The following is a 21,586-nucleotide window of genomic DNA, read 5'->3' as shown; positions in this document are numbered from 1 at the left end:
GTTTGTTTTGTATTATTTTGTAGTTTATTGTCAAAATATACACTCCCATTGTCCACTTAAATATTTCCAAGATATTTCTTTATTCTTAGACAACGGATTCCCTTCCGTGATTGGTCATTTCTATGGACACAGAAATGACGTCACCTAAAATTCCGTTTACGGCACATAGTAATGTCGTAATTCAGCTCTGAGTGTGACACTTAAGATTCAGTCCTACACTTCGCTGAAAGTGTGAGTAAGACGCTTGATAACTAACTTTTAAGTGCAGCTTTCAGCGAAGAATTTATTTACTCTTAAGTCAACTCTTAGCAGACTTCTTAGGAGTAATTCTAAGAAGCTTGATAAGTACGGCCCCTGGTTTCTTCTGTGAACCGGGGGCACGCCTTGAAAAAAAAAAATAGTCGGACAGCGACAATTAATTTCAACACAACAGGGCGATGTCGGGTTACACACCAGTACTGGCATTGCGTAATACCCGTTCACAAAGGCCTCTCACTCTAGCTTAAGGATTTTGTCTCTGCATTCCGTGTTGGTGCGTTTCACACTTTTTGGCACTCTCCTGCAGACGTATAGTACCGAAGGGGCGGAGCTAGACAGTGCATTGCCTGGTGGAAAGTCTTTGAAGAGGTTTATGATGCAGGATGACTTTTTCCATGACTGTCTGGCGCACTAAGCCGCTCTTAAGAGCACAACGCTGATAAATGGCGCTATCATCAAAAGCGTCTACAGAGCAGAATCAAACGTTGTGGATATGAAGTCAAACTCCAGAATGCGACCTGCACTTTTTCACGATTTGGCGACAAGGAGATGTAATCGTTCTTTCAAATCACTTTAAAAGAGAGAAAAAAATGGGGGCTGAGTCTCCGACACTGATACTTGGCGGGGGCGAGGGGAGAGTGCTGAGTGAGCAAAAACACAGTGGCCGCACACATGTGAGCTCACGCCGCCGCTATGCGAGCGCGAGGCCACAGGAGCCATGGAAAACTTTTGGACATCGCTCTCGCTTGACTCCAGTACAAAGCGGCGCATCATCGCTTGCGGTGGGAGAGACACGTTTTCAAGTGGCGGGACGTTCCGTGAGGCCGCGCGGCGGGAGGAAATTGCGACCGCAGCCCGCCGCCGCAGACTCGCCGCCTGTGTGTCGATCAGAGGTCCTGGCTGACCCCGAAACTGTGACAGCTTTGACTAAAACGATGAATTTATGAATAATGTTCAGTCTTGTTGAAGGTGATGACGTATGAGGAGAGATGTTAACGGAGGGTACCTTATTTTCTGGACCATGAACGCGCACCGGATTATAAGGCGCACTGCCGATGAGCGGGTCAAGTCAGGTCTATTTTAATACAAAAGGTGCATTAAAGGGGTCATATTATGATTATTTTCTAAATTGAAAACACTTCCTTGTGGTCTACATAACATGTAATGGTGGTTCTTTGGTCAAAATGTTGCATAGATCAGTGTTTTTCAACCGCTGTGACATTGTCTGGTGTGCCGTGGGAAATTATGCAACTTCACCTAATTGGTCCAAAAAATGTTTTTTGCAAATCAATAATTATAATCTGCAAATAATGTGCCGTTACTTAGTGTCTTTGCTGTGTGGAGCTCCTAGGGTAACCATGTAATACTCTTCGATATCAGTAGGTGGCATCAGGTAGTTAATTGCTTTGTAAAAGTCGGAATGTGTCGGGTGAGACGAGGATGGTTTGTTGTGATCCTAATAATAATAATAATAATAATAATATGCAGACCGCAGCGGGAGGCAGTGTGCAGGTAAAAAGGTATGTAATGCTTAAACCAAAAATGAGGAAAAGGAAAAGGCAATGAAGCATAGGGATGGCTATGCAAAACAAAAGTAAAACTGAACTGGCTACAAAGTAAACACAAAGAGAATGCTGGACGACAGCAAAAACTTACGGCGTCCACAAAGTACATCCATACATGACATGACAATCAACAATGTCCACACAAAGAAGGATAGCATGAATTGATTAACGTGGACCCAAGTTGAAAAACGTATTCGGGTGTTACCATTTAGTGGTCAATCGTACGGAATATGTACTGTACTGTTTCATATAATGTGTTATCTTCCTTTGCAATCTACTAATAAAGTTTCAATCAATCAATCAAAGCAACAATTTGAATAGCCTTGCTTGCTAACACAAAGCAGGTGCGGGGAATAGCGCTCAAAGGAAGACATGAAACTGCTACAGGAAAACACCAACAAAACAGGAAGGGCCACCAAAATAACAGCGCAAGACAAAAACTAAAGCACTACAGAGGAAAACACCAACAAACTCAAAATAAGGCACGACGACCTGGTGGAGTTTCATTTTTTTTACGTTTTCTGCTGGTGGTGTGCCTCTGGATTTTTTTATAGGTTTCAAAAAGTAAAATTTATGACTTTTTAAAACGCCTCCGTACGGAGTGGTACACGGATGTAGGGAGAAGTACAGAGCAGTTGCGTCTCCCAGTCATACTTGCCAAACCTCACGATTTTCCCGGGAGACTCACGAATTTCAGTGCCCTTCCCGAAAATCTCCCGGAGCAACCATTCTCCCGAATTTCTCCCGATTTCCACCCAGACAACGGCTTTTCACACACACAAGTGAATGCAAGGCATACTTGATCAACAGCCATACAGGTCACACTGAGGGTGACCGTATAAACAACTATAACACTGTTACAAATGTGCGCCACACTGTGAACCCACACCAAACAAGAATGACAAACACATTTCGGGAGAACATCCGCACCGTAACACAACATAAACACAACAGAGCAAATACCCAGAACCCCTTGCAACACTAACTCTTCCGGGACGCTACAATATACACCCCTTGCTACCTCCTACCCCCCACCCCTACACACTTCAAACCCGCCACCCTCAACTTCCTCATGCTCTCTCAGGGAGAGCATGTCCCAAATTCCAAGCTGCTGTTTTGAGGCATGTTAAAAAAAATAATGCACTTTGTGACTTCAATAATAAATATGGCAGTGCCATGTTGGCATTTTTTTCCATAACTTGAGTTGATTTATTTTGGAAAACCTTGTTACATTGTTTAATGTATCCAGCGGGGCATCACAACACAATTAGGCATAATAATGTGAGGATTCCACGACTGTATATATCGGTATCGGCTGATATCGGAATCGGTAATTAAATGTTGGACAATATCGGAATATCGGATATCGGCAAAAAAGCCATTATCGGACATCTCTAGTTAATAGCATTTTTTCCGCAAGGAACAAACGTTTCAGTTTTTGTGTGGCATTACCATTTGAAGACTAAATTAAGGACGAGAAATGACACTCCTGATGACCTCAGAGGTGACGAATGAAGAAGAATGGAAGAAGTGTTGAGAAAATGACAGTCCTAAAAGGTGCCGTAAGAGGACAAGTCCCAAAGGGACTCTGTCACAGACAGTGGGAGCGAGTGGCCTTCGTTTCTGCACAGGACTCCGGGAGGAGGATTCCCTCCTCTTCCTTCCTAGCATTGTCCCGCATCCTGGCCGGGGGCCCTGCCGCTCGCCTCCTCTGCCGCCACCACGGCTGCCACAATAGCGGGCATATACGCCAAACAGCCGAGCACCGAGGGGGTGACCATAGGGGCGGCGTTCGGCCCCTGACAGGATGTGACACACTTCTTTGCACAATGAAAGAGTACAAAAGGAACGACTCCACGCCACAGCTTACTGCGGCACTTTTTGGGCACCCGGCGAACTTGTCATCACAGCACGGCTGACAATGTGGTAAACAAATATGGCCGCTGACCCCGCAAGGGGGATACAGTACGTACATCATGTATTGTTGCTTGACTATCGATGCTCTTCCAGCCTTCAAAATAAAAACATGTTGCTAAGTAATATGGTGTCTTTAAAGTCTTGTTCTTGTTTAGTTTTTACGTTTTATTAGGTTACATTCAAAAAAATGGTTCAAGTCAAGCAAGCTAATGGTAGCACTGACCCGCTAACTTGTCATTACAGGAGTTGCCTATCTGCTAAAGCCAAGTGGAAAATACTTGCTAACTAGCTATCCTGAAGTGAATTGTGAAGTGAATTATATGTATATAGCGCTTTTACATAGTGAAACCCAATATCTAAGTTACATTTAAACCAGTGTGGGTGGCACTGGGAGCAAGTGGGTAAAGGTTCTTGCCCAAGGACACAATGGCAGTGACTAGGATGGCGGAAGCGCGGATCGAACCTGGAAACCTCAAGTTGCTGGCACGGCCACTCTACCAACCGAGCTATACCGCCCCTGTACATTCCATGGCTGCTAAAGCTAAGTGACAAAAATATAGTCTACTAACTTAGCTTACTTAACTAACCAGATATGTCTCAAAAGTGTTTAAGTTAAGTTGGAAATACGAACTAGCCATTAGGTGGCTCACATGGCTGCTAAAGCTAAGTGGCACGATTTTCTAGCTAGCCATTTTATAAGTCACGGGACTGTGACAAATACCCATTTAACTATTAATTGAGTCGCACACATGCTAAAGCTAAGTGGAAATGCTAACTAGCTAAAGCTGCTAAAGCTGAGTCAGCTAAAGCTAACTGGCAAAACTTCTAACTAGCCATTCTATAAGTCAGAGGACAGGCAAAACTTGTTGTCTAGCCAATAATTGAGTCACCCACGGGCTAAAGCTAAGTGACAAATACTTAAGTGAGCTAAAGGTAACTAGCAACAACTTTTAACTAGCCATTCTATAAGTCAGAGGACTGGCAACATATGCTGTCTAGCCATTATTGAGTCACTCTAATACTAATGCTAAGTGGCACAAGCAAGCTAACTTACCGTTAGATGAGTTGTGCAGCTTTGAAAGCTAAGTGGAAAAAAATTGCCAATTAGCATTTAAATGACACCTCAGTCCATCTTAGATGAGCTCGGGCCCAGCGAAGCTGGCAGCGTTTCTGGGTGTTGTTGGTAAATGGCTGTGGCTTTGCATCGTAGAGTTTTAACTTGCACTTACTGTAGTTACTGACAGTGGTTTTGTGAAGTGTTCCTGAGCCCATGTGGCGATATCCTTTACACACTGATGTCGCTTTTTGATGCAGTACCGCCTGAGGGATCAAAGGTCACAGGCCTTGCGGCTTACGTGCAGTGATTTCTCCAGATTCTCTGAACCTTTTGATGATATTACAGACCGTAGATGGTGAAACCCCTAAATTCCTTGCAATAGCTGGTTAACAAATGTTTTTCTTTAACTGTTGGACAATTTGCTCACGCATTTGTTGACAAAGTGGTGACCCTCGCCCCATCCTTGTTTGTGAATGACTGAGCATTTCATGGAAGCTGCTTTTATACCCAATCATGGCACCCACCTGTTCCCAATTTGCCTGTTCACCTGTGGGATGTTCCAAATAAGTGTTTGATGAGCACTCCTCAACTTTCTCAGTCTTTTTGCCACTTGTGCCAGCTTTTTTGAAACATGTTGCAAGCATCACATTCCAAAAGAGCTCAATTTACCTCCGAATTCTTCAGGACAACCTAAAATCATCAACTCGGAGGTTGGGTCTTGGGCGCAGTTGGGTGTTCCAACAGGTCAGTGACCCCAAACACACGTCAAAAGTGGTGAAGGAATGGCTCAATCAGGCTAGAATCAAGGTTTTAGAAAGGCCTTCCCAAAGTCCTGTGTGGACAATGCTGAAGAAACAAGCCCATGTCAGAAAACCAACACATTTAGCTGAATTGCACCAAGAAGAGTGGTCAAAAAATCAACCAGAAGCTTGCCAGCAGCTTGTGGATGGCTACCAAAAGTGCCTTATTGCAGTGAAACTTGCCAAGGGACATGTAACCAAATATTAACATTGCTGTATGTATACTTTTGACCCAGCAGATTTGGTCACATTTTCAGTAGACCCATAATAAATTCATAAAAGAACCAAACTTCATGAATGTTTTTTGTGACCAACAAGTATGTGCTCCAATCACTCTATCACAAAAAAATAAGAGTTGTAGAAATGATTGGAAACTCCAGACGGCCATGACATTATGTTCTTTACAAGTGAATGTAAGCTTTTGACAACGACTGTACATAAAAAAGTAAATGTTTTAACAACCTAATTTAATTTTTACCTCCCAATACTAAACCTTAATGACCTTTTTCACGTTTGTAAAACTGCAAGAAAAGCTTTATTTCAAGACAAGTCGTTTGTTATTGTGTTTTACAACAAAAACGTGAAAAGTACGCCTGTAGCTAAAAAAAAAAAAAAGAAGCTCCACTTTGATTATGAATCACATTCCTGATGGCAGCACTCAATAATGAGAGAGGGATTACTGCAGGGCTGCTGGATGGCAAGCCCCTGCCATATAATAATAATAATAATAATAATAATAATAATAATAATAATTGGACTTTTTAAAGACTGCAAACGGTGAGCCAAAATTTTTATTGGAGGGCAATTAAGTGGATCTCAGGATGACTGCATGGCTCCAGCACGACGCACAGATATTTTTTTTCCCCATTTTTTTTTGCTTTTATTACCCATTTCCTCTCCCCTTGCGCCAGCAGGAGGAATGCTCACATCTCTCTCAAAGCCGCATAACCAGGAGGGACCACCACCACCACCACCACCACCACCACCACCACCATGATGATTGAGTGCAAGTCAGTGCTTCCCTAAACATTTGGGACCCCCCGCCCATCCCTCACCCCCTTGTCTCCTCTGCAAACACCGCACAAGTTCTGTGTTGCAACTTTTATGTGAAGTAATTAAAAACATCCCCACTCGTAATTTAATAGTTCTCACCGAGTAGAGACATGAAGTCTACGCTCCTAGCCCCCCTCTCGCTCGCCCCCTCCCTCTCTTCGCTATATAAATAACCTGGAATGCTGCAAGTACACAGATGATTTTTTTTTTTCCTTTTTTTGCGCAACAAGTCCTGTTTTGTGTCACCTTGACCTGAGGTGAGGCTGCTAGGCTGACGTGCAACAACTTGATCTAGTCTATTTCCAATTAAGCGGTCTATGGTGGTGGTCTTGGTACTGTGTAGTGAAAGCATGTGCTCACTACCGTAAACACACTCCTCACCGACTGGAGTAATCAGTTTGAGTAAACACGGTTTTTAATAAATACACAAAAATGATGAGTACTCTCTACCTCAAGTTTGCTTTGATGAAGACAAATTTTCTCGCTGACAGTTTTATTTGCTACATCCGCAACATTCAAATTGCCTTACAACCATAACTGGAAATGAAAGGGTGCCCACAAGGATACGTTATGGGCACCCTGTGGGTTGTATCTTATGGAGGCAGCACACATATGGACGTTATTTTTCATATGGCAAAATTAAAATAAATGTGAATTTATTTAAGTGAATGAAGATGTGAATTAATATAGTAAAGTGTCTTATCAATTTACCGTATTTTTTGGATTATAAGGCGCACTTAAAATCCTTTCATTTTTTCAAAACTCGACAGTGCGCCTTATAACCAACCCGGTGCGACTAATGTACAGAATAATTCTGGTTGTGCTTACCGACCTCAAAGCTATTTGATTTGGTACACAGTGTAATGATAAGTGTGACCAGTAGATGGCAGTCCAACATAAGAGATACGTGTAGACTGCAATATGACTCAAGTAAACAACACTAAAATTGTATATGTTCCATTGAAAATATAGAACATTACACATGGCACTCAAAAATGTATTAAAATGTTTTAGTATGACTGTGGTAAGCTATGAAGCCGCACCAGTTAATGGATTGTACTGTGCTTCAACATACGAGTATTATTATGGTGTGTGTATAAGGTAAGACATATTATCTGGTGATTTGTTTCAAAATATTATGCAAAAGCAACTTTTCTTACCTTCTGGTACCTGCTGATCTGTATTTGGGATCTGTATAAGTCCTGAAAATGTGTGCGATTCCGCCTGTGTAGTCATTGATAAGCTTCTTCTTTTTCTCTATCTTCTTGTTATGGAACATTCATCCTCCGCTGTTGTCATTTCTAATATAAAGTAGTGTAAAGTCATTCCTTATATCTGTCAGTAAACTCGCCATGAAAGCGCTAAAACATACCGGTGTAGTGAGTTTACATTATACACCCAAGGAACTTTAGTTATTAGAGAGTTCCGGTTGGATGTTTTCACGGGACACTTTTCCGGCCTTGTTGCACTAGTGAGCCACGGATAAGGAGATGCTGCTCCATTTTTGATTGAAGTAAAGTCTGAATGTCATTAAAACAGTTAGCTCCATCTTTTGACACTTCTTCCACTCCCATCCTTGCACGCTACACCGCTACAACAAAAAATTACGGGGAGAAGACGCTGACGAAGGTGAGCCACGTAAATAAGACAAAACGGCGCATCCTGAAGTGACTGTCAGAAAGCGGCTTGAAGATGATCTGTAAACATAATCTATGCAACATTTTGACCAAAGAACCACCATTACATGTTATGTAGACCACAAGGAAGTGTTTTACATTTAGAAAAATATATATATATATATATATATATATATATATATATATATATATATATATATATATATATATATATATATATATATATATATATATATATATATATATATATATATAGATATATATATATATATATGACCTATTTAATGCGCCTTATAATCCGGTGCGCCTTTTGTATGAAAATAGACCTGACTAGACCCGTTCATCGGCAGTGCGCCTTATAATCCGGTGCGCCCTATGGTCCGGAAAATAAGGTAAGTGTGGTTGCTAAAGCTAAATGGCTTAACGTGCTAACTAGGTTAGCTTTACCTATATCTTTATAAAACACACACAAATTTAGTTACATAAATTCAGACACAAATTAATAGGGGTGTCAAAAAATCGATTTTTGAATTAGTCGTGATTCTTATTTGTAACGATTCTTAATCATTTTTAAAAATGTTTTTATTCTGTCCTGTCCAGCCACTCAGGTAAATCATATTGTTGATGTAGATGCTCATATCTGCTTTCCAAATTTACTTTACAACAGAGAAGTGTGAGATATTTCGCTTGTTGTCTTATTTGTACTTGACTTTATTAAATGTTTGGGTATAATTGTATTAAACAAAACCAGTTTTTATTCTAAGTAATATTGAAATGTATCAGAGCTGTTTATTTTTTTATGACGGAATCATACAACTGGCACCCAATGTTAACAAAAAAGGTGTTGATTTTGAATCGAGAATCGTTTTGAATCGAGAATTGATTCTGAATTGAATCGTTACCACCAAGAATCGAACCAAATGGAATCGTGTCGTGCCCAAAGATTAAAAAATTAAGCTCCATAATCCTGGAGATATTCCTAACAAACCTAAAATGTATTTATGCTTCTTTGACTTGGATTATTATCAATGTCAGCGACATTGTTTTGCACAGTTGCCTGGCAACTGAAGGTTATCCTTGCAAACCTTTTTTTCCTTTGTGGAAAAGAATGAATGCACATCTATGAAGGACAAAGAAGACATATGAGAAGAAATGGCAAGAAAAAGAAGAAGGCACACATTTTGCAGCCAGAAAAGAAAAACTTTTGTTTTTGGTTTTTTTACAGTATGAACAGACACAAGAGGAGGTGACTTTTTGGCCCCTGTGGGGTGAAAGGTCAGAGGTCTGGTTCGTAGAAGAGATGTATGTCCAGCTATTGGAATGCCTTCTCGTCTTAGATCACTAAAAATGTTTCTTTTATCCTTCTGGCTCCAGACTCTGATCACCTACAGACGCTTCATAAAGACGACGTATGTAGTGGAGCTTAGTTACTTACCAGCAGAGAGTAGCAGGCATCTCTCTGCTCATACAACTGATAGCAAAACGGCATTCTCAATTGCAGCTTTACAGATACCGTGTCTGCAGTGCAGGCAGTGTCTGTGGTACTAAAGGCCACAGCTGCAGTAATTAAATATATATAGTTTATTCAAGTGAACGTGGCACCTGGTGATTAATTAGTGCCTATAAGACTTTTGGGAGTAATAAGATCAGAAATCAAGACGGTCAAGACAGGATTTGCTGCATATATATATATATATATATATATATATATATATATATATATATATATATATATATATATATATATATATATATATATATATATATATATATATATACATACATAGTATATATATATATATATATATATATATATATATATATATACATAGTACATATATATATATATATACATACATAGTATATATATATATATATATACATACATAGTATATATATATACATACATAGTATATATATATATATATACATACATAGTATATATATATATATATACATACATAGTATATATATATATATACATACATAGTATATATATATATATATATACATACATAGTATATATATATATATATATATACATACATAGTATATATATATATACATACATAGTATATATATATATATATATACATACATAGTATATATATATATATATATACATACATAGTATATATATATATATATACATACATAGTATACATATATATACATACATAGTATATATATATATATATACATACATAGTATATATATATATATACATACATAATATATATATATATATATATACATACATAGTATATATATATATATATATATATATATATATATATATATATATATATATATATATATATACATATATATATATATATATATATATATATATATATATATATATATATATATATATATATATATATATATATACAAACCCCGTTTCCATATGAGTTGGGAAATTGTGTTAGATGTAAATATAAACGGAATACAATGATTTGCAAATCCTTTTCAACCCATATTCAATTGAATGCACTACAAAGACAAGAGATTTGATGTTCAAACTCATAAACTTTAATTTTTTTTTGCAAATAATAATTAACTTAGAATTTCATGGCTGCAACACGTGCCAAAGTAGTTGGGAAAGGGCATGTTCACCACTGTGTTACATGGCCTTTCCTTTTAACAACACTCAGTAAACGTTTGGGAACTGAGGAGACACTTTTTTTTAAGCTTCTCAGGTGGAATTATTTCCCATTCTTGCTTGATGTACAGCTTAAGTTGTTCAGCAGTCCGGGGGTCTCCGTTGTGGTATTTTAGGCTTCATAATGCGCCACACATTTTCAATGGGAGACAGGTCTGGACTACATGCAGGCCAGTCTAGTACCCGCACTCTTTTACTATGAAGCCACGTTGATGTAACACGTGGCTTGGCATTGTCTTGCTGAAATAAGCAGGGGCGTCCATGATAACGGTGCTTGGATGGCAACATATGTTGCTCCAAAAGCTGTATGTACCTTTCAGCATTAATGGTGCCTTCACAGATGTGTAAGTTACCCATGTCTTGGGCACTAATACACCCCCATACCATCACAGATGCTGGCCTTTCAACTTTGCGCCTATAACAATCTGGATGGTTCTTTTCCTCTTTTGTCCGGAGGACACGACGTCCACAGTTTCAAAAACAATTTGAAATGTGGACTCGTCATACCCCAGAACACTTTTCCACTTTGTATCAGTCCATCTTAGATGAGCTCAGGCCCAGCAAAGCCGACTGCGTTTCTGGGTGTTGTTGATAAACGGTTTTCGCCTTGCATAGGAGAGTTTTAACTTGCACTTACAGATGTAGCGACCAACTGTAGTTACTGACAGTGGGTTTCTGAAGTGTTCCTGAGCCCATGTGGTGATATCCTTTACACACTGATGTCGCTTGTTGATGCAGTACAGCCTGAGGGATCGAAGGTCACAGGCTTAGCTGCTTACGTGCAGTGATTTTTCCAGATTCTCTGAACCCTTTGATGATATTACGGACCGTAGATGGTGAAATCCCTAAATTCCTTGCAATAGCTGGTTGAGAAAGGTTTTTCTTAAACTGCTCAACAATTTGCTCATGCATTTGTTGACAAAGTGGTGACCCTCGCCCCATCCTTGTTTGTGAATGACTGAGCATTTCATGGAATCTACTTTTATACCCAGCCATGGCACCCACCTGTTCCCAATTTGCCTGTTCACCTGTGGGATGTTCCAAATAAGTGTTTGATGAGCATTCCTCAACTCTATCAGTATTTATTGCCACCTTTCCCAACTTCTTTGTCACGTGTTGCTGGCATCAAATTCTAAAGTTAATGATTATTTGCAAAAAAAAAAATGTTTATCAGTTTGAACATCAAATATGTTGTCTTTGTAGCATATTCAACTGAATATGGGTTGAAAATGATTTGCAATGATTTTGCAAACCCTTGTATTCCGTTTATATTTACATTTAACACAATTTCCCAACTCATATGGACACGGGGTTTGTATATACACTTACATGTGTATATACGTATATATACACACACATATATACATACATACATATATACACATTTATGTATATATATACATACCAGTGACGTGCTGTGAGGTTCATGGCTGGTGAGGCACTGACTTCATCACAGTCAGATTTACAAACATATGAACCCTAAAGAGTATCTTATTCACCATTTGATTGGCAGCAGTTAACGGGTTATGTTTAAAAGCTCATACCAGCATTCTTCCCTGCTTGGCACTCAGCATCAAGGGTTGGAATTGGGGGTTAAATCACCAAAAATTATTCCCGGGCGCAGCGCCGCTGCTGCCCACTGCTCCCCTCACCGCCCAGGGGGTGATCAATGGGATGGGTCAAATGCAGAGGACAAATTTCATTACACCTAGTGTGTGTGTGACAATCATTGGTATTTTAACTTAACTTTAACTTTACACATACAAACTGTAGCACACAAAAAAAGCACATTTAATTTAAAAAAAACTTTATTATGGTCTTACCTTTACTTATAAATGAATTCCATGCCCCGCTGTTGTGCTGGATTAATGCACCCCCGCCGTAGAATGCACCTCCTGACGGGAGTGTTATATCAACTAAAGCCCACACTTAAACTTTCCACGTACAAGATTGAATCTATTTAAAAAAGTTATTTTATAAGAAGCCAAAAAGTGCAAAAACCATAATGTTCGTGTTGGAGGAGTTGTGAATGAATGAAATATGAAATCCATGCTGCAGTCTGCAGGTGTACCTAATGTTGTGGCCCTGCGGTCATTCACAACTCCTCCAACACGAACATTATTGTTGTTGCACTTTTTGGCTTCTTATTAAATAACTTTTTTAAATAGATTCAATCTTACACGTGGAGAGTTTAAGTGTGGGCTTTAGTTGATATAACACTCCCGTCAGGGGGTGCATTCTACGGCGGGGGTGCATTCTCCACCACCAGGAGGCGGGATTACTGCGAGCCTCAGCCAGTGCGTCTTCGCAGCCGTTTTATGATTGCTCAGCACAAGAAATACTTACACACATACAGTTGTTGACAAAATACACTGTACATTATATACCTCAGCTAACTAAACTATGGAAATGTATAATATAGTTCATATAGCAATACTGTCTCACTGCACAGCAAGCCAGCAGTTAGCCGAGTCCGCAATCCATGTTGAGGCACAACGAACTGAGTGACGTGCCTCAACTGGCTGCTGATCACCGCACCGTCTCTTCTCAGTATTTGAACGGCAAATGTGAAAATTCAGCGATTTTGATTAAAAATAATCTAAAACTGGTGAAGTTAAATGGAAAATAACTTTATAGTATAATCACTGGATACATATAACATTTTAATTAATTTTTTTTCTTTTTACGTTTTTTTTCTTTCCATGATGGCACGTGAGGCCCCGCCTCACCTGCCTCTAGTGACTGCACGTCACTGATACATACATATATACACAAATACATACACATATGTGTTTATATGTATGCATACACGTATATTTGTGTATATATAATATATATACACGTATATACACTACCGTTCAAAAGTTTGGGGTCACCCAAACAATTTTGTGGAATAGCCTTCATTTCTAAGAACAAGAATAGACTGTCGAGTTTCAGATGAAAGTTCTCTTTTTCTGGCCATTTTGAGCGTTTAATTGACCCCACAAATGTGATGCTCCAGAAACTCAATCTGCACAAAGGAAGGTCAGTTTTGTAGCTTCTGTAACAAGCTAAACTGTTTTCAGATGTGTGAACATGATTGCACAAGGGTTTTCTAATCATCAATTAGCCTTCTGAGGCAATGAGCAAACACATTGTACCATTAGAACACTGGAGTGATATTTGTTAGAAATGGGCCTCTATACAGCTATGTAGATATTGCACCAAAAACCAGACATTTGCAGCTAGAATAGTCATTTGCCACATTAGCAATGTATAGAGTGTATTTCTTTAAAGTTAAGACTAGTTTAAAGTTATCTTCATAGAAAAGTACAGTGCTTTTCCTTCAAAAATAAGGACATTTCAATGTGACCCCAAACTTTTGAACGGTAGTGTACATACATACATACACATATGTATATATGTATGTATACATTTATACATAAATACACATATATACACACATATATGCAGTATGTATATATACATACAATATATATATACACATACATATACATAGACACATATATATCCAATCCAATCCAATCCACTTTATTTATATAGCACATTTACACAACAAGAATGTTTCCAAAGTGCTGCACAGCCATGTTAAAAACAATATTAAAAAACAATATTAAAAACAATATTATGCTACACCAATGACTGAATAAAACAAAGAATAAATGAATAGAAAACCAATACAGAGACAATATAAAAAATAAATATGATTAAAAAACGATTTTAAAGGGTAAAACCAATTAAAACAGTAAAATAGACATCAAAATTTATTTAAAAAAATAAAAAAATAAAAAAAATAAAATAAAAATACACATATGTGTGTATTTATATATCTGTGCATATATGTGTCTATGTATACGTGTATATTTATGTGTGTGTATATGTATATGCGTGTATTTATGTGTATGTATACTTGTGTGTGTCTATGGGTATTTGTGTGTGTGTGCATGTATATGTACATGTGTGTATTTATATGTATGTATATATGTGTGTGTCTATGGGTATTTGTGTAAATGTGTGTATTTATATGTATGTATACGTGTGTCTATGGGTATTTGTGTGCATGTGCGTGTATATGTGTGTATTTATATGTATGTATATGTGTCTCTATGGGTATTTGTGTGCGTGTGTGTGCGTGTGTATATGTATATATGTGCATTTATATGTATGTATTTATGTGTGTGCGTCTATGGGTATATATGTATGTGTGTGTTTCTATGGGTATTTGTGTGCGTGTGTGTGCGCGTGTATATGTATATGTGTGCATTTATATGTATGTATTTACGTGTGTGCGTCTATGGGTATATATGTATGTGTGTGTTTCTATGGGTATTTGTGTGTGCGTGGGTGTGGGTGTGGGTGTGTGTGCGTATATTTTTTTTAAGTGGGTGAACTGGCGGCAGAAACTTGTGATTTTATATTCATGACTTCCTACAATAGATGGAGGAGGAAGAGGAGGAGGGAATAAACAAATCAAGTAAGAGGATGGAGTAGCCGCTCCTTAATGTCGCCTCTCCAAAGTCAAATCTTGCCTGGACTACAAAAGGGGAGCGAGGTCATCCTCTGCAGCAAACACTGACTCATTTCTCACCCACACGCACGCACAATAAACAGAATAAAACACAACTCCACCAGACTTGCTAAACATGTCACTTCATTTTAAGAGGGACAGCATTGCCTTTCCCCCCCCCCCAAGTGTCCTCCAAGCAAGAAGCTTCATGACCAGAGGACTCGGGCATGAGTGGAGGTAGAGTGCCCTCTAGGGGACACGGCTCAGATGACAGGTCAGGAGGGCAGAAGCAAGGCTCTCTTTTGTGTATCAACTGCATGATGATGAATAGTTTGTGACTCATTCCATGAAACGAGATATTAGCCGCACCCTGACATCAAGACGTAGCTTCAAGAAACATCTACAAGGCTCACTTTGACTTAATAAACACCAGTGGTTCCATATTTATTTGTAGCAGTATCACACCACTGAAAACTAGATTTGGCTCTTCAACACATTATAATGGGACTGTTTGTGTGGATGCAGCTTGCCGTTTTAACTTTATGCACATTAGATGACATTGTAACCAGTATGAGATTAGTAAAATGCCGGCGATTTGTTTACATTTTTTTAGTGGTCTAGTGTAGGGCTGGGCGATATATCGATATACGCGATATATCGCTGGTTTGTGTCTGTGCGATATAGAAAATGACTATATCGTGATAGTCAAGTGTACGTTCTCACGCAGTTGCTTTTAGCTGCTGGCATTACACGACAGGCTCTTCCCACTCCTTCTTGTGTCTCCTTCTCATAAACAGCAAGCGCACCTTTTTACACACGTCACATACTGTCACGTCATACGTCACATAAATATACGCTCTCGCGGAGCAGAGAGGTAGCAGCATGGGTACCGTTAGCTGTGGTGCGAGTGGTAATACGAGAGAAAGAAGGTGCGAATCTGGTAACAAATGAAGGAAGAATTAATTCCCAAGAAAACAGCAGGGGGTCCATCGTCTGGCGGTGGTTTGCCTTCAAGTGGGAATATGTCAAACAGACAACCGTAATTTGTCAAGTGTGGGGCAAAAGCGTTTCTACAAAAAGTAGCATTACTGCTAATATGTAGCATCATTTGAAAAGTCACCTGCTAGAGAATGAAGAGTGCTTACTCCGCATGTCAACATCTCCATTCGGTGCCACACCCACACACCATCAAAATGCCGAGGCAAACATTTCCAGATCAACACCGTATGAAAAAAAGAGTCGACAACAAAAGGAGATAATGTCCGCAGGAACCTACCACACAGCGAAGGATGAACACTATTTGATTTCCTATTATGCAGCTCATTTTTATTTGACACTTATTGAAATATCTTGTGTGACATCATGTTTTTAAACTATTGTAGTGGCGTTCTGTACAAAAAGTGCTCTTTAATTTAGTGTTGTTTTGATATGTCATTTTAGTGACATCATGCACAAAAGTGCACTTATAGCTTGTTTTAAAATGTCTCTGACAATCTTGCACTTTCTGTTTTGGAAATGACATGAATGTTTGTGCCACTGCTTAATAACTGTTTAATAAATACAGTTTTGGTAAATTGACTTAGTTGTGATTTCCTTCTCTGCCTGAAAGTTTAAAATGAGCATATATTAATGCAGTATGAAGAAGAATGTTTTAATGTAGACACATAGAATCATCATACTGCTGTGATTATATGTATCAAGTGTTAATTCAAGGCTAAGGCAAAATATCGAGATATATATCGTGTATCGCGATATGGCCTAAAAATATCGAGATATTAAAAAAAGGCCATATCGCCCAGCCCTAGTCTAGTGATTGTTTTTGTTTTTTTAAGCACATGTCTTTGCTTTCCGCCAGAACCAGAACAAAAGTTGCTGTAAGACAACAGCAGAGCACTTCATGAACTTTTACTACAATTAAGCAATTAACAGAACACCTTAACACCCACCACCGCACAGGAAGCACTACAGGTGATGTTAAAGGATGATAGGCTAACCGCTAGCCTGTTCAAGTCGGTGTTCCGAGAAAATGTGCTACCTGTAAAAATTTGCTACACAAGGCTACTGAGCATGTGCATCAACGCTAAAGGTTTCCTTGAACAAAATAACCATTGCAATTAAGGTAAAAAAATAATTTATATATTGCGGTTATTTTTTTTTACATACCAGGAAGCAAACCAAAACAAAAACGGTATGAACCTTGATTAACCTATCAATCAATCAATCAGTTATTTAGCAAGTATATTTAATATTGTTGGCCACTGTAACGTTACACACAGTTTGATCAGTAACACTGCGTTTGAATATACAGTAGGAAAATAGAACACTGTACTTTAATCAACCTTTTCTTTGGCCTACCACTAGATGGAGCCTGTGTACCACTACTGGACCACAGTTTGAGAATACCTGCTATACTGTATGGTAATTTCGACAAGCTCGTATGTGAATAATAATAACAAACTACAAAAGCACTTGTTCCAAGACCTATTTCAGACATAATTATTGCATGCTGTGTGTTCAAATGTTTCAGCATATTGCTTGCATGTCCTCCTTGTGATGAACAAGCAGCCTTATAATTATTACAAGTAGCACTGTTGTAATCTTTTCTTGTAAAATGTAGTCAACTGTAGAGCGTTTGTTGCACCCGGGTTCCGCCATTTTGAGATCTGTCGTTCCTTCGCAATGTCATCCCTACCCGGGAGGATCGGTAAGTGAATCGTTTGAACAAACGGCAAGCGATTCCAAGGAATTGATACACTTGGAACTGGTTCTGAACAAGAATGGGTTTTCGGATCCCATCTCTTTTTAGTGCTCACATTTAGATTTAGACTCAAGATTTTGATTTAATATTTATATTTAACATATACATTTATATTTAAGATTTAGGTATAGATATAACATTTAGATATATTTTGAGTCCACGTTTACTTTAAATTTAAATGTGATGAAAATGAGCTAAATGTGGGAAAAGTGAGTTAAATCTGAGAAATACATCTTCTAGAAAAGTGTGACTGAATTTTTAGATTCGGCATCCCATATAGAGTTGCATATGATCAGCCGAAAAAGCAATACATTCATCAACTAAAATAACAACCATGGTACGTTGCATTATCCGTTTTGGATCGAAGTGTACACTCTTGCGTGGTCAGCGACCAGTGTTGGGACTAACGCGTTACTAAGTAACGCGTTACTGTAACGCCGTTAGTTTCGGCGGTAACTAGTAATCTAACGCGTTATTTTTTTATATACAGTAACTCAGTTACCGTTACTGCATGATGCGTTACTGCGTTATTTTACGTTATTTTTATGTAGTATCGGCTAGAAACTGAAGATCAGAGTGTGTTTTATTGGAGAGCTCCGGTGGAAAAGAAGAGGCGTGCTTTCCCCCACCCACAGAAAGCACGCCTCCCCGCAGGGGAGACGTTCCTCCAGAGCCGTACTTCGGGTCTAACAACCTTCACTTTACCCGGAAGAGGGTCTTTACAGCTGAGGGTGAATGACGGTTTGTTGCAACTTTGTGACTTTATTGGACGCAGCCATCCAGCAAGCTAGAGCACCTACACGCACTCACTGTCGCCGCTCCCTCACCTCTCTTGCCCACTCACTCACTGACGTCACTCACCTCTCATACTGTCATATCTTAAAGGGACACACACACACACACACACACACAAATACGCTACTCTCATAACAACTAACAAGACATCATGGCGAAGCCAGAAGTCGAGTTTTTTAACATGGAGACATTCTCAATACTTTTCTTTTGTCGAGCACAAAGAAAATAACATTTTAGTTAAATGTAAGTTGTGTCTTGGATCAAAGATCCTATCTACTTAGAGTTAAAGTTAAAGTGCCATTATGTTGCAGCTATTTAAAATACTTTTGTCAATTTTTTCTGGCCTGAAATAAATTGGCCCTTTGAAACATATCTTTGTCTTTGTGTGTTGTATGTAGACCACATTGCTTTCTGAGTTCAGTGATGCAAATGCATGTCAAGTTGATCAACAGATTGTATTATTCTCCAGTGCAATAACAGTACTGAAATGAAGGCTAAAAGGGCATTAATGGGAGCCTTAAAAAAAGGGGGGGAAAAGAAGTAACTAAATATTTACTTTTCACAGTAACGCATTACTTTTTGGTGTAAGTAACTGAGTTAGTAACTGAGTTACTTTTGAAATAAAGTAACTAGTAATTGTAACTAGTTACTGGTTTTCAGTAACTAACCCAACACTGTCAGCGACACATCTTTAAGACACGGTTCACTTACGTTGTCATCACACATGTGAGAGCAAATTAAAGTGGGTGCCACTTAAGAGTGTCTGTGGCGGCAGCTCGACCCTTCTCATCTTAACACGGCACATAGCTCTGACTCCTCTCCTCTGAAGTCATGCGCCTCTTGCAACAAATAACTGCTATTGCGACATCCAGTCGACACATTTAAAACAGTAGTTTCTTTCTTTCTAAAAATGTCAGCAAATTGTTATTACTTACAGCAAACTCCTCTCGCAAGCTGGATAATACTTGTTCCAGGGGCCTGAACAAGCCCACGGGTCATATGTTTGTCACCCTTGCTTTAAGAGCTGAGCCAGCAGGAGCTTAGTCTTCAGGTGGTACACCCAAGTTGTATAAGTCCACTTCTCCAGATCGGTGTTGGACACGTTGCTACCTATTTCAACGAAGAAGGCAATGTTACTACTGAATAAGCACAGAAAAAAGTGCTGGAGCATGATGGAGTTGTGTGTACAAATGGTGCCCCCTCACATTTTGGACTGCCCCCTCGCATATGCCTGCTTAACACCCTGTTTGTAGCTCTCATTGCTAGGTTGAGTTTCCAGATTTTTGGTACTCAAAATATGGTCACCCTATTTCATAGGTGTCAAAGTCAAGGCCAGATCCGGCCCACGAATGAATTATCTATGGCCCCCGAGATGATATTTAATTAGTATTAGAACCGGCCCGCAGGCAACAGCCTGCTGCTGTTTTGCACGCACCAATACTCCATCAGTGTTGGCACTAGGAATTTTCAAAATGCCAGTAAATTTTTGGGGTCCCAATTTTTTGTAAGCGTTTTGAAAACAAATGTTAAATGTACGCATTATCCTGTTATATCTCACATTCTATATTGTGTTTTGGAAAAAGGTTGTCATAAACGTTACTTAATTCATATAAAAAAAAATACGATAGAAAATAAATGTTTATGCCAACGTAACGTTATTCAGTTATAAACATTAATTCACTTTCTTCTTTCCTTCATGGATCTAAACCAGGGGTATCACACGTACGGCCCGCATCAGGCCCGCAAACAGGTTTTATCCAGACCGCGGAATGAGTTTGCCAAGTATAAAAATGAGCCGAAATTTTTTAATGAAAGAAACTGCTGTTCTAAATGTGTCCACTAGATGTCGCAATAGCAATTATTTGTATCTTTGTAGATTATGCTACATATGTAAAAAAAAAAAAAAAAAAAAAAAACCACGTTAGTACACCAGTCGAGGAAAATGAGCAAACTACATAAACAACATCCTGTAATTTGATTTTGATATTATTTTTTTATCTTGATAGGTTGAAAATGAACACCAATGAGTTGACTGATAAACAATATCACATAATTTATTCATAAAGTATAAATAACAACAAATAAAGATAGAATACTATTAACTGCAACATGTAATTGTAAAAAAACAACATTATGATTTGTACATTTTCAGAATGTGCTCGTTCTATTTTTAAACAAAGAAAACAATTTGAAGTTGTCTTTAATTTTAATTATTTACCAGTCCGGCCCACTTGGGAGTAGATTTTCTCCATATGGCCCTCGATCTGAAATCAGTTTGACACCCCTAATCTAAACTTTACCGCTGCCTGTATTTTTTTCTATATTTGTATTGTAATATTTTCAGACTGTTTGTTCTATTTTTGGCCAAAGTAAGACAAAGAAAATAATCTGAAGTTGTCTTTATTTTTTACTTTTAATGCCATGATTTTAATTGTCCTGCCCGCGTGTGCAGATTTTCCTCCATGAGGCTCCTGAGCTAAAATGAGTTTGACACCCCTGCCCTATTGTATTGTAATCACACCACGAATAGGGAAGAACATCAATTTTGACTAATGCAAAATCGATACAGCATTG

This window comes from Entelurus aequoreus, linkage group LG16 (genome assembly GCF_033978785.1).
Source record: "Entelurus aequoreus isolate RoL-2023_Sb linkage group LG16, RoL_Eaeq_v1.1, whole genome shotgun sequence".
In the NCBI taxonomy this organism is placed as follows: domain Eukaryota; kingdom Metazoa; phylum Chordata; class Actinopteri; order Syngnathiformes; family Syngnathidae; genus Entelurus; species Entelurus aequoreus.
The sequence above is the reverse complement of the archived record's forward strand: the minus strand, read 5'-3'. Positions refer to the sequence as shown.